At 44.8% G+C, this 14,741-nt stretch overlaps 1 long non-coding RNA gene across 18 annotated transcripts; it reads right to left on the minus strand.

The window, feature by feature from the left end:
* Positions 1-334: 334 nt before the first annotated feature.
* On the minus strand, positions 335-8,845 carry LOC136486791 (uncharacterized). 18 transcript variants are annotated; one of them, XR_010766957.1, is made up of 8 exons: positions 8,016-8,844; positions 4,912-7,912; positions 4,079-4,159; positions 3,699-3,812; positions 3,207-3,332; positions 1,042-1,121; positions 696-949; positions 335-612 (listed from the first exon to the last, which is right to left on the minus strand). It is a non-coding gene; the product is annotated as an uncharacterized lncRNA (long non-coding RNA). The 18 variants fall into 18 exon arrangements; XR_010766969.1 differs by having other exon boundaries at positions 3,207-3,812; positions 4,912-4,984; positions 5,681-7,912; positions 8,016-8,843; XR_010766955.1 differs by lacking the exon at positions 4,079-4,159 and having other exon boundaries at positions 3,207-3,812; positions 8,016-8,191; positions 8,277-8,845.
* Between the last annotated feature and the right edge of the window lie 5,896 nt (positions 8,846-14,741).

Here is a 14,741-nt window from a genome sequence, read left to right on the forward strand (position 1 = left end):
TAGTCCTAAACTGATGCTCCAATTTGTATGCACATTTTCTACAGGTTTCAGTATGCCACGAGGGTTTTAACTCAGCTTCGTAATATCAAAATGATTTCAGGTATGTTACGACTGTCAGGTTTTTAGTAGTGTGGAAGTTTTTAATCACCAGTGTTAGCTTACAGTGCTTTGTGTGGCATTGAGGTGTTAAGACACTTTTCTAAAATTTGCGTTGTAAATTCGATGGTTAGGTTACCGTACCTGTACCTATGTGAAGACAACCTCGCCACCTGATTCATCCTTGTAGGAAACTAGTGGATTGGCGCGCGATTCCGCGCGCTCGCGCGGTAGCACGTTAAGAGGTTATACAGGTCTATTGAAATATATTACAGGGATAAGTATTTTATAGTAGGAAAGCTATACACGGTAGCTGATCTCTAAGCCGGTGTACACAAATAGTTGTCTTCGGTGGTAGTAGCGCTGTCGATGTGTGGTGGTGCTGGTGAAGGTCTGGTGATAGGCGATGCATGATGATGCTGATGTACATCATTCTTCTGTTGCATTCATCCAATCCCAGCGGTTGCCTGCTAGGCTCGGCGTTTCTGTCTGCAGTCTGGTTGAGATGTATTTTTGCTGAAAGCATAGGCATCCATTGTTTCTGAATACGTGAGGTAGCGGTAGTAGATGGGACACATAGCTGGATGTTAGAAGCGTACCTTGTTGGTTTCGTAGTATCCATGCAGCTTTTGCACGTTTTTGTGGTAGTAGTCTATGGTAAGGGTTAGTTCATCCAGTGGATTGCATAGTTCCTGTGACTGTGGTATATGAGCTGCTGCCTGTCTAAACTCGGTTGGAAGAGATGAGATTAACTGGTGTGTGAGGTCGGCATTAGTTTTGACCAGATGGTTGGGGCGATGACTTGAGGCCCCTGGCTGTCATCCCACCCATCCAGGAAACCAATGAGCAGCGCCTATACATGACGAATACCACACAACAGCAATTAAGTTCATATGACAGTCTCAGGATAACATGTAAGAAAGGCAAATGAAGAGGATAACTCACCCAAAGGATGAACTGAACTTGGAAGGTGTTCTCTACAGGATTGAGAAAGTGTTGCTCCTAGATCAGCAAGGGAGCCCAACCTAGAAATATAGACATATCATAACTGGATTGGAAAATAGCATGGAGATCTAAACAGTAGAATTGTTTTGTTGTGTGATGAAGTCGATAAATACAGGATAATACCTCTGAAGGCCATTTAAGGTTTGGGTGGTTCAGTAAACAAAGTTTGTGCGAAGCACTCTAAAAATAAATGCTTCAGGGTGGTAAGGTGTAGAAATAACACATTAAAATGAAAAAGGGAAATTCCATATAGAAAACAGGGGAAAAACAAGTATGAACCTGTCAGTCATTTTTCCTTTGAATGTCATTATAATACCGAATGGGTGCTATACTGCAATTTCATTTTTTAAAAGAAGGGACTAATAGACAATACATCCATGTGTAGAGTAAAAAATATTTGTAATTATAATCATCAGGACTAACAATAGGCAAGCACATCTATATCTGCGTTATGTAAATATGCCATGTCAATAAGCTGCAACAAATCAGTTAATATTTGGTCAACTGAACATGTGGATGTGGGAAGCTAATCAGTCACCTAACTTGGAAGGCTTAGCAGCATGCTTCCTATTGTCCCGCTGACCATGTATATATTTGATTGTCAAATAAACAGAAGGATAAATAGATGGAATATTGATTAAACTAAGCTGAAGACATTTGCACAATCTGAGCTGCTAAACTCTTCTACATCTACCCCATGATGTTTAAAAAGCTAGTTATCTTTCTATTGTACTGAAGCTTTCTTCATTTACAGTTATAAAATAATAGTCTACTAATCATGTATGTGCTTATTTATGGGATCAGAGGTCAATAAATCTTAATAATTTGAATGTGCTCATCTACAATTGCCCCCAAGTAGCCACAATACAGCTGTAATTTTCTTATATGTAATTTATTTAGTGTCAATGTTAGAATAGACTTCATACTTTACCTGAGTAAGATAGATCTTTAGACAGTATATTGCTAAAAAAGATGGGAAATTTCAGCAGATATAATGGGAAATTTACAAGCAGCAGCTGCTTTTCGTATAGTGAACTGTGAGACTTTTGGCTGCAGCAGTGTTGCTTTTAAGAACACCCGAACAAGCCGAGTAATAATGCATAGTGGTAGTATCTTGCCTGGGAACGTACTATATTGGTAAGCATAAATGGTTGATAGAACTACATGAAAATAGGCATTGCAATAGAAATACACGTGGAATTTGGGTATCATAAATGAATGGTAGAAGTACAAGAATGTAGCTGTAGATTTTCTATAGTCCTCTTATCTTCTTCTATGAGTAGTAGCTGATCATGCCTTGAAATTACATAGGTCATAATGCACAGCAAAAGAGTTGTCAACGCATTTGTTGAGACCACTATGTTTGGAGTCATCCATGGCTGAAATTACCTCTTTGGCCAAGTATCTATGACTAAGATTGGTTTGGCAAGTGTTGCTGTGCTGTATTAAAAGCCCTGTACATGGTACTGTTTTTTTGCTTCCAACATTTCCAAAGGAAGTGTAGCCTAAATGTTGAGTAAAAACCATTGCACCAGAACTATGCAACTCGGTTTGGATGGTGCTAAGTGAGCTGAAAGCACAACTCATATGTCAAACGAGCTGTAGCCTGAATGTTATAAGGTGTACTAAACTGGGTATCTTTGATGATGAAACACATGGTTTACCACTGTGCATATAGAGTAGGGAGAGGTTAATTTTACAATCCTATGACATAAAGGCTACGAATCTGACAAAGAGAACCACACTGTAATTTTAATTCTAGTGTACTTTGAGCTCACTCTATTCCTCTTTGTTGTACCAAGCATTCGATGAGGTGATATGAAAATGTCAATGAAAACTAAGGTACCTATTATCAGAAAACTAAACATTCTTAAGATTTAGTTGGGATTAATCCATTCCTTTTTATAGAAAAATAGTTTTGGAGCAAAGAAGATTTGATTTGAACATAATTTGTGCGGTTGTGCTATTATATGTGATATGGTAAAGCCATGGCACAACCTTCAACTGGACTCTAGGACGGAAGGCTTACTGAAATAAGACAAGCAGTATACAGATGATGCTAAGTAGCATCAAATTTAAGAATTATACAGATTGGAAATTCTCACCTTGAATTCTTCGGAAGTGAGCTTTGAGATTTATACAAATTGGAAATTGTCACCTCCAATATGGACACGATATGTGTTATCAGAGGAAAGTGGCTGCAGAATGTCCAAAAAAGCTAACTGTTCTATCTGTACCAAATGGCAAAAAAATAAGATCATAAAAAGCGAGGCCATAAAAAATAGTTACGAGCAGGAGAAAGCTCTCAGTTATATTACGACAGGCAGATGGAATTCCAAGAATTGAGAAGGAAAGGAAAAAATATGGCACACTGATTAACCATTCGGGAACAATAACTGCATAGAAATTATCTTGTATTGATAAAGCCCAGGGGCATAGCACTGGTCTTCATCAACTGATAAAGCCCAACTCAGATAAGAAATGATCAGTCCCGTGCAGCAATACATGTGTAACAAAACAGTGCATTGAACCGTGAGGAGGTGTGGGTCAAAAACCAAAGGACAGAGCAAGACGTAGGATCTGAAAGAATATTTTACCTCCTTCTTATGAGCAGCACCAGCTAGTAACTTTCCATCCAAAGAGAAGTGACAGCAAATAAACAATCTTGCTGTCACCCGTACGGTTGGTACCAACTTTATTCAAAGAAATGCCTAAAGAATTAAAAGTGGGGTCATGTGAGTCGTTGATAGTGGCCAGGGTGGTAAACCGTAAGGTACTTCCCTTCATGATAGGAATTTGTTAAATTACCCTACACGTACACCTTCTAACAATTTTCATGTGTAAGCACATTTATTCTGAGGCTATAACACCTAGGGCCTGTTTGGAACGCAGGAATTTCACAGGAATTGCGCAGGAATTCTACAGGAATCAGTTCATTTTCACAGGGAAAAATCCCGCATTCCAAACAGGCCCTTACCATTTACGCACTCCGGATTGAGCTATGAAGACCCTTATTCACAGTAAAAAATCCCGCGTTCCCAGCCTTGATTGTCGTTGTCTGAGGTGTCCATTGAGGAATTGTTATAAGTGTCTCCACAGATGTAAACATGTTGTGAGGCTGATGATGTTGATAAGTAAACGGCTAAGGTTGTGCAAATTAAATTTAGAGATTAGGCTTTTGTAGAGTAGGCCAATAATAGGGTTATAAGTCGCCTCCTGCATAGGGATAAGTACATATGGAATGTGTGGTCACTGGAAGTGTGAACGACATCAGAAGAGTTGCAATACTGCTGAGCAATAAGTTACAGAGGCAGTAATGCGCAAGCGTAAAGCACTAAAGTCATCGTTTTTTTAGAGGTTACCATAGCAGTAAGGCAGAACGTTAAATTGCTATTCTCATCGCTTTTTTAAAAGCTACCATTAGAACATGACTCCTTAAAACACATTAGAACCATTCTTAGGCTCCTCAATCTTGGTACCAACCAGATCAAGAAGGTCCCTTTGAGGGTTGTTTATGGATATCTATTTCATGTAACCACGTAATATTTCAAGCAAATGGAAGGTCATAACAAAATAAGAAAAACTGTGTAGAAGATAAAGAAAAAGCAGGTGTGTCACTAATCACTTTCTGGAGAGCTGATTTTTTCACAAGGGCTTGACATGTTATTAACGATGTCATTCTAGCTTGCGCCGAAAGCGTAAAACCTGATGATCTCAAGAACGGAGAATTCGTAACAAGGCCATGTGACGCTGACAGGAACTCTACGAAATAAGAGCCTGTGAAGAATTATAATGGAGAGAAGCACATACCTTTCATTTCTGGCTTTTTCACTTTGTTGTTGCGAAATCCTCCACCAGACCACCGACAACTTATTTTCATAAGCTGGAACCCGAGTTTGCTTTAGCCCCAAATGAGAAAACATAGTGATACAGGCATGGGAAAATTTTGAGGCGCATCACTGTATAGGGACAAACTACTAACCATGTGAGAGAAACACCAAGTTAGGACATTGCGGCAGAATTCAGCAAGACAATTGTCACTTTTAAGAACATTGTGCTTCCTCTGGGATACTAAGGCACTATTTTTTTCCCCTGTAGCTTTACATTCAGGACTTCTAATAAAAAAATGCATTGAAGCTAGAATTGCAGACACTAAAATTAACATATCCTAGATAGTATTAGTATGCTAAGCAGATGGTCCTTTTTTATAGCGGGAAAAGGATTTTTTTAGCCTGATAGTCGTACTTCTATTTGTGGTTAACAATGATCAAATAATGAGCCTAATTTCATTTGAAGCACTGTGGTTTGAATAGCTAATGAGCAGACCCTAGCAAATTTACAACATTACTTTTAAAAATCTCACAAAGTAGTAAAACAACATCCTATTCTGGTAACATAAGGTAACTTAGATCAATATAAGGAATCAAAACAGAACCCTTTTTTTTCTAACCAGGAAAACAGCAGGGGAAGCCCCCACTGTTAGATGACATGAGACTGAATTTTTTGTACTTAGTATGAACACCATGCATTGAAAAGAAGCATTCCTTACTACAAATGAGGCATTAAGCAAGTTGCCAACCTGTAAATCAATCACCTTGTGCTTGCCGTCCCTAGCACAGTTTTCTCCGCGGACACCTTTTAGTCTGCACTGTTTTCATCTGACATCATATTTTAAAGGGAGGAGGGTCAGTCGAAAATGAAAAAAAAGAAAAAGTAGCAGACTATCAGAAAAATTGGTTTGAAAAGGCTCTGAACCAATTAATCGCAGGAACTATCCTATCATAATGTGTTACAATGGGACAACATGAAAAAACAAAATGGATTATCTTGTAAGCAAAATTTAGAAAAATTAACAGTACTGTGTATGGTATAAAAGTCCCCAAATAAGTGCAATAGCTATTTAACATTCAGCAATAAATGGGCATATTTACAAAGGCTGAACACATATATGTATACTTGCAGCAACAGTGCTCTGCAAAGGAAGCAGATTCAGCACAACCTGTGCACACATAAAAAAACAATTACATAAATTAGGCGGAACACATAAAATTAGTCAGAACAAATGAAATCATGTATTAACTGGTGCTAGAACAGATGGAGCCAGGTCGATGCTCTACGCTATTCATTTTAGGTCTTATTCGGTTGCACATCGCATAGTGCAATAAAAAAAGTGTACATGAACTGCCTCAATGTGAAATCAAAGTTTCAAAATTCATAAACTTGGGAACACACCTACAATCAAAAGTTGGCAGATATTTAGATATATCGTGAACACAAAATGAATTTGAAATAAAAGCAGAAGAATTGAATAGTCGATTTTATACACCATAGTCAGGCAAAAATTGCACCTACACAAGATCCACTACAGACCATTAGCAGACTGACTAACTGTACAGAATTTGTTGTGAGACCAATAATTCAATGACCACATTACTTGTTAACAGTCCAATGCTGAGGATCCGAGCGGTCGCGTCGCCAGGAGCAGCTCGCGGTCGTCAAGCACAGGGAGTTAGGGTTTCGTGGAGCACATGCGGACCAGCGGGAGCAGTCAGCGCCGTGGGGAAGCCACGCCGGCAGCCACCGGTGGTGCCTGCTAGCGTCGTGCCATGGTGGGGACGGCTGCCGCCGGGGTCCACGAGCGCCGCCGGGCACCAAACCGGCTGCGCCGTCGCCCAGGCAGCGCGCCGCGCGGCTCTCCTCTCCCTCTCCCCCCGGCGTCGCGGCGTGCCTGCCGGGCCCCAGCACCGTCGGGAGCGGCCTAGGCGGCGTGGTGCGGGAAGACGTCGGGGTCGGGAAGAGAAACATCGGGAAGAGTATGGGCCGAGGACGGAAGAAGCTGGAATCCTGACTATGATTCTGTAGACAAGCTAGGAGGGAACGGTCGTAACACAAGAAATCTGTGGAGAAGCTGGAGAAAGCCCACAGTGTAATCCGAAGCCGATTCTAGAAAATTCTTGCTGGGGGCCTAGGCCGTCGGATCGGGAGATCTAACGGTCAAAAAAATTTCTGCCGATGTGGACACGGCTTCCATCTCAGGAGCTAATGGGTTTTGTAACATAAAAGGGAGAATAATGCTTTGCTAATGCCATGGATCCGCAGAGACGGAACAAAGAGATCTATTTTCATTACATGGCAACCAAAGCATGGACATATTAGCAATTCAGACACATGATTCATAGGAAACATCTGTCAGCTCAGGAAAGATCATAGAAGAATGGTAGCAGGACAAGACCAAAACTACTAACCATGTGAGAGAAACACCAAGTTAGGACATTGCGGCAGAATTCAGCAAGACAATTGTCACTTTTAAGAACATTGTGCTTCCTCTGGGATACTAAGCCACTATTTTTTTTCCCTGAAGCTTTACATTCAGGACAACTTCTAATAAAAAAATGCATTGAAGCTAGAATTGCAGACACTAAAATTAACATATCCTAGATAGTATTAGTATGTTAAGCAGATGGTCCTTTTTTATAGCGGGAAAAGGAATTTTTTAGCCTGATAGTCGTACTTCTATTTGTGGTTAACAATGATCAAATAATGAGCCTAATTTCATTTGAAGCACTGTGGTTTGAATAGCTAATGAGCAGACCCTAGCAAATTTACAACATTACTTTCTAAAATCTCACAAAGGCGCATACATAGGTGCTGATTTGGGTACAGGACACTGCAGAAATGCGATGGTCGCAGCCAGAACGCACAGCACAGGTCGGAGACTGCAGACTACGGAGGTTCTAAATGGAGGATTGCCCTCAGGCAAGGAGAGGAGACCAAGCAGCACGGTGCAGCAGGAGCCAAATCGGTTACCAAACTGCAATCCACCAAAATAAAATACAGATTCACCAAATCAAATGTAGATGGACCAAATCAATCTAAAAACGCATCAATTAAAAGCATAAATGAGATGAACACACCCGCCCCGCGCCACAGCGCTGTTCGGCCGTTCCGCCTCCTCAAGCCACCACATGGTCGGTCCTGCCAGGGAGAGGTCCAGGAGGATGGCTCTTTCCACCCGTATGTCGGGGCGTAGAGGAAAAGGCGGAGCGAGGGGAGGTGAAGCGAGCGGGCCTCACGGGGCCAAGCTCGTTCGCTGCACGGCGCCGACATCGGACTGGGGAGAGGGGATCTGGAGGAGGAGGCATGGGAGGAAGTAGGAGAAGAAGACGGTGACGTACCGGCAGATGCAACCGCCGATCTGAGCCGCCGCCGCTAGGGTTTGGTCGAGCGCACGCGGACCGCCGGGAGGAGGCAACGCTGGGGGCACCCACGCCAGCGGCCAGCCGCCGTCGGGGCCCGATCGCGCCGCGCCGTGGCCGGGGACAACGACGGCCGGTGGCCACGCACGGCGCCGTGCCGCAGGCCGGGAGCACCGTCGCGCCCCGCCAGCGCCTGGAGCAGTGAGCCGGCAGTGCTGGCACAGCCAGCACGCTGGGGGAGGAGGAGGGCGGCCGCTGCCGCGGCCCGCTCGCGCAGGTGGCCGTTGCCCTAGCCGCGTTGGGAGAGGTCGGGAGAGAGAGAGCGAAGAGGAGAGAGCGGAGGGGGAGAGAAGAAGCGTCGGAAGGAAAAGCAGAAGCTGGGTATATATTTGTTTGGCTGGATTCGGACGAGAAGCCGGAGAAGCTGAATAGAAGCAGAAGAATTGGAGAAGCACGAGAAGCCGCTTCCCATCAAATCCGCTCCAAACGATCTGGACCGTCCATCACAAGATCTAACGTGTGCGAAGATCTGGGGCGACGTGGAGGGTGGCTCCGGTCGAGGAGCTGGCCATCTTTTTGGCTTTTAAACTACGCACCCTCTACTGTCATATGAGACACGGTCTGCTCACCTATCACTCTTTCATTCTATGCTACATGGCTTAGTTCCCATAAAGCATGCTGATTCGATTGAGATTATTTGTGGCTCCTATACATAAACAATTCTAGATTGAATAGTAATTTACATTTAGTTATATTAGATGTTAAACAATTCTTTGGTCGTCACTTTCTAGCTGGAATAGTAATTTACATTTAGTTATATTAAATGATAAACAATTCTTCAGTCGTCACCGCTACTTGCTTTTCTCTATTGTGTTCTGGTGGAGGGAATGGCGTTGGGGATTTCATCCCTGTTGCCTCACTCTATTGTTCCTCTGTCACCATCTTTTTCAGATTAGAACACTTGCAGAACTGGACAATGGCATGGTGGATGGAACCAATGCACAGTGCCACCCGCCAAGCAGGCTGCAAGCCTCCTAAGAGCACACATAGTCTTAAACATGTGATTTGATACATTCATGTCTTGATCCAATGAACCTCAAATTTGATTTAATACTCAAATGGTACATGTTGCTATGTTCTGGCTTCAGAGATACGGGTAGAACTACCCCTCAAGTTGTCTTTCAGTTTAGGTCTATGCCGAGACTATAAATCATCATTTATCTAGATGTTTGAATTGCTTTATAGAATAGTTTTCTCATTGATATATTTATCTACAGATAGAGTAGTTTTTATATCTCAAGTTTCTAGCAGGAAGGTAGCATGCTCTTGTGGATTATGAAACAGTTATATTTATTTTAACAAGAGATTAAACATTCTGTATAAATGAAGAAGGTAGGATGTTAAGATCTAGAAATAGTTAATTAGTTGCTTTTGTATGGATTTAGAATATTCAAGCAAGTTCAGATGCCTCATCACAATTCATAATTTGACTATTTATATTTCAAAATTGTTTTTTTTTCTAGAGCTGCTGTGCGTAAACTTACCACTAAATTTATGACTGGGCTTAAATGCAGAATTCATGGGTGTAGGCCACGAAGACACAAATACACAGGTAAGGTAAATGGCATTTCCTTTCTTCTTTCAATTTCTAATCTCTATGTGATGTTAGATAATTTGATGCATCCCTTGTATGAATGCGCAGTAGGGTAAGGCGGCACTGAAAAGGGCACCCTGCTGCTGCACTGTAGCAGCTGCAGGGGCAGGCACCGAACGGATCACCTGCCGCACTGTAGCCACAGCAGGGGCAGGCGCCAAAGTCAGTCATGCTGTCACATCTAGTCACTGTAGCAACATGGCAGCCTGACATGTCTGTACTAGTGTTAGATGGATAGAGTTGTATATATAGTTTGCCACAGCAACTCAGTAAAGAGAGCGAGTTCAGATTTGCCATCTCCTAAACAGAGTTCCGGCCAACGTTGGTGTCTCAGCTGTGTGTGTATGCTCTGTTCTCCCTCCCTTTCTCTACCTCTAGCTATAGTGTGGTCGGCAATGATAGTTTGTGGTCGGCATCACTAGTGTGTGCTCGGCAACACTAGAGAGTGGGTGGATATCTCCGTATCGGAGATCGAGGGGCTAACAAGTGGTATCAGAGCCATACAAGCACCGTCCCCGGACTAACCATTGGCGATGATGGGCGGTTCGGACATTGGCGACAGCAGCGGAGCTGCTATGGCTGCCCAGCCATGACAGGAGGTCGTTGTTTGCACAATGCGGGAGGTCAGCGGCACCAGTTGGCCGACGCTGACTCGCACCAATTATGGAGAATGGTCGGTGACCATGAAGGTCAAGCTCAGAGCCCGACGGCTCTAGAATGTTGTTGATAATGGCACCGATAACGAGGAAGATGACATGTCAGCGTTGGAGACTATCCTCGCTGCTGTACCGACAGAGTACAGGGATCCGTTGGGGGCAAAAAGCTCTAATAAGGAGGTGTGGGAGGCTATTGCGGCGATGCGCGTCGGTATTTGGACTCTAGTGCCAGCAACCACATGACAGGCTCCAAGGCAGTCTTCTTCGAGCTCGATGACGATGTTACCAATACAGTGAAGTTTGGTGATGGCTCCAGGGTGGCTATCTGAGGGCGCAACACCATCATCTTCAGGTGCCAGAACGGGGAGCACCACGCGCTAACAGATGTATATTACATCCCACAGCTGTGTTCAAGTACCATCAGCATTGACTAGCTCCATGAGTGCAGTAGCATGGTACTGATTAAGGACAGAGTCCTTAGGATCAGGGACCGGTGAAAGGTCCTAATATGGCTAGAGGGGGGTGAATAGCCTATTTAAAAATCTACAAATCAACTAGAGCAATTTGATTAGTATGACAAATAGCGTAATGCAAACTTGCTCTAGCTCTACAAGGGTTGCAAGCCACCTATCCAACAATTCTAGTTGCAATGAATACTTAGGCACACAAACTTGCTATGTAATTACTCACTAAGAGCTCTCAACCTTGCTACTCTAAAGAGCTCAACTAGATGAATGTAAATAATAAAGCAAGCTCTCAATTCTAATTACACTAAAGAGCTTGTATCAACTAGTTTGCAAGAATGTAAATGAGTGAGTAGAGTGATTATACCGACGTGTAGGGGATGAACCAATCACAAGATGAATATATAGCCAACCACCGGGAGAATGCCAAAGAAGAGAGATAATCGATTTTCTCCCGAGGTTCACATGCTTGCCAACACGCTACGTCCCCGTTGTGTCGACCAACACTTGGTGGTTCGGCGGCTAAGAGGTGTTTCACAAACCTCGTCCACACGATTGGACACCGCAAGAACCGATCCACAAGTGAGGTAACTCAATGACACAAGCAATTTACTAGAGTTGACTTTCGGCACACCGCCGGGGAAGGTACAACTCCCCTTACAATCACCGAAGGTGGCCATGAACAATCACCAACTCGTGCCGATCCTCCACTGTTGCTCCAACCGTCTAGGTGGTGGCAACCACCAAGAGTAACAAGCGAAATCCGCAGCGCAACACGAATACCAAGTGCCTCTAGATGCAATCACTCAAGCAATGCACTTGGATTCTCTCCCAATCTCACAAAGATGATGAATCAATGATGGAGATGAGTGGAAGGACTTTGGCTAAGCTCACAAGGTTGCTATGTCAATGAAAATGTGCAAGAGAGCTCCCTTAAGCCGGCCATGGGGCTATAAATAGAGCCCCCATCAAATAGAGCCGTTATACCCCTTCACTGGGCAAAACGCGCTCTGACCGGACGCTCCGGTCATACTGACCGAACGCTGGCCCTCAACGTCTGGTCGCCCGATGGACGCCACGCGTCACCAGCTTCAAACGCTATTCGTTAGATTTCAACGGCTACGAAGCTGACCGGACGCTCCCATAAAACTGACCGGACATAGAATCCTCAGCGTCCGGTCGTTTCTAGTAAGCTCCCCGAGGCGTATTTCATCGACCTAACGCGTCTGGTCCACCTTGACTGGACACAGACTAGCGTCCGGTGCAATACCCTCGGTACAGTGCAGACCCATCAGTTTGACCGGACGCAGAAACCAGCGTCTGGTGCTTTCAGAACCAGCGTCCGGTCAGTTGACTGACGCCAGCGTCTTCGCGATCAACTCGTTTTCACTTCTAACTTCTTCACCCTTGCTCCAATGTGCCAACCATAAGAATTTGCATCCAGCGCAATAGAAAATAGGCATTCCATTTTCCCAAAAGCGCCGAGGGACCCAAACCCATCTCAACCCTACAAACACCACCTCCTTTGTAGATGTGCCAACACCACTAAGTGTATCACCTTATGCACAAGTGTTAGCATATTTTCACAAACATTTTCAAGGGTGTTAGCACTCCACTAGATCCTAAATGCATATGCAATGAGTTAGAGCATCTAGTGGCACTTTGATAACCACATTCCGATACGAGTTTCACTCCTCTTAATAGTATGGCTATCTATCCTAAATGTGATCACACTCACTAAGTGTCTTGATCACTAAAACAAAATGGCTCCTATATTTTATACCTTTGCCTTGAGCCTTTTGTTTTTCTCTTTCTTCTTTTCCAAGTTTAAGCATTTGATCATCACCATGCCTCGCCATCGTCATGATCTTTGCCATTGCTTCATCACTTAGAGTAGTGCTACCTATCTCATAATCACTTGATAAACTAGGTTAGCACTTAGGGTTTCATCAATTAACCAAAACCAAACTAGAGCTTTCACCGAGGCTTTGTCCAGCGTGAGGGCATCGACTTTGAGGAAGTCTTTACGTCGGTTGCGCGCATGGAGTCTATCCGACTGCTTCTGGCTTTGGCAGTAGCAAAGGACTGGTGCGTCCATCATCTGGACATAAAATCGGGCTTCCTCAATGACGACCTGGCAGAGACGGTCTTCATCAGGCAACCTCCAGGTTTCACTATCAAGGGAGTAGAGCACAGGGTGCTCTGACTAAACAAGACGCTCTATGGGCTACGACAGGTCCCACGAGCATGGAACGCCGAGCTTGATGCCACGCTAGGCGAGCTTGGGTTCCAGCGGTGCGCAACCGAGCATGCGCTCTACACGCGGCGATGGGGGAAGGAAGAGCTTGTCATAGGCGTGTATGTAGATGACTTGATCGTCACCGACGCACATGCAGAGGACATCGATAGCTTCAAGCGTGAGATGGTGGCTCGTTTTTGAATGAGCGATCTCGACGCGCTCTCCTACTACCTCGGCATCGAGGTGAGACAGGGGAAGGAGACGCTCACGCTTGGTCAGAGCGCGTATGCCTCGAAGCTGTTGGAGTGGAGTGGCATGGCTGAGTGCAAGCCGTGCGTGACTCTGATGGAGGAGCGGCTAAAGCTGACAAAGGCCAGTACTGCAGTGAAGGTAGATGCAACACTCTACCATAGCATCATCGGCGGTCTGTGTTACCTAGTCCACGTGAGACCGGACATTGCATTCTCCGTCGGCTAAGTCAGTCGCTTCATGGAGGATCCTAGATAGGATCACTAGGCTGTGGTGAAGCGACTACTGTGCTACGTCAAGGGGACGGCGGATCAGGGAATCATCTTTCCCAAGACCGGCAGGAGTAGGCTGCAGCTCACTGTATTCAGCGATGCAGACATAGCGGGGGACATCGACGGATGGCGAAGCACCTCTAGCATGCTCATCTTCCTAGGGTCAGCTCTAATTTCATGGCTGTCGCTGAAACAAAAGGGGGTGGCGCTGTCTACATGCAAGGTAGAGTACATGGCAGCGGCCATAGCGGTGTGCCAAGTTGTGTGGCTGCGCCGGCTGCTAGGCGAGCTGACCAGTGCGGAAGCTCACCCACCAGCACAGATGGTGGACAACCAGCCCGCCATCGCCCTCACGAAGAATCTGGTTCTCCACGACTGGAGCAAGCACATCGACATGAAGTTCCACTTCCTTAGGGACTGTGTCGATGGAGGGCAGATCGTCATCGACTTTGTCGAAACTGGTCGGCAACTCACAGACGTCCTCACCAAGCCGCTCGGCCATCTTCGACTCATGGAGCTAAAGAAGATGATCGGCATGGAGGGGGTTCTAGGGTTAGCAGCAGGATTAGGGAAAGAATTGTTAGATAATCTGTTGCATCCCTTGTATGAATGCACAGCAAGGGAAGGCAGTGCCAAAAAGGGCACCCTGCGGCTGCACTGTAGCAGCTGCAGGGGTAGACGCCGAACAGCTCACCTGCCGCACTGTAGCCACAGCAGGGGTAGGTGCCAAAGTTAGCCCTGCTGTCCATCTAGTCACTATAGCAGCATGGCAGCCTAACATATCTGTACTAGTGTTAGATGGATAGAGTTGTATATATAGTTTGCCACTGCAACTCAGTAAAGAGAGCGAGTTCTGATTTGCCATCTCCTATATAGAGCTCCGGCCAATGCTGGTGTCTCAGCTGTGTGT

The sequence above is a fragment of the Miscanthus floridulus genome, chromosome 10, assembly GCF_019320115.1.
Source record: "Miscanthus floridulus cultivar M001 chromosome 10, ASM1932011v1, whole genome shotgun sequence".
Classification (NCBI taxonomy): Eukaryota; Viridiplantae; Streptophyta; class Magnoliopsida; order Poales; family Poaceae; genus Miscanthus; species Miscanthus floridulus.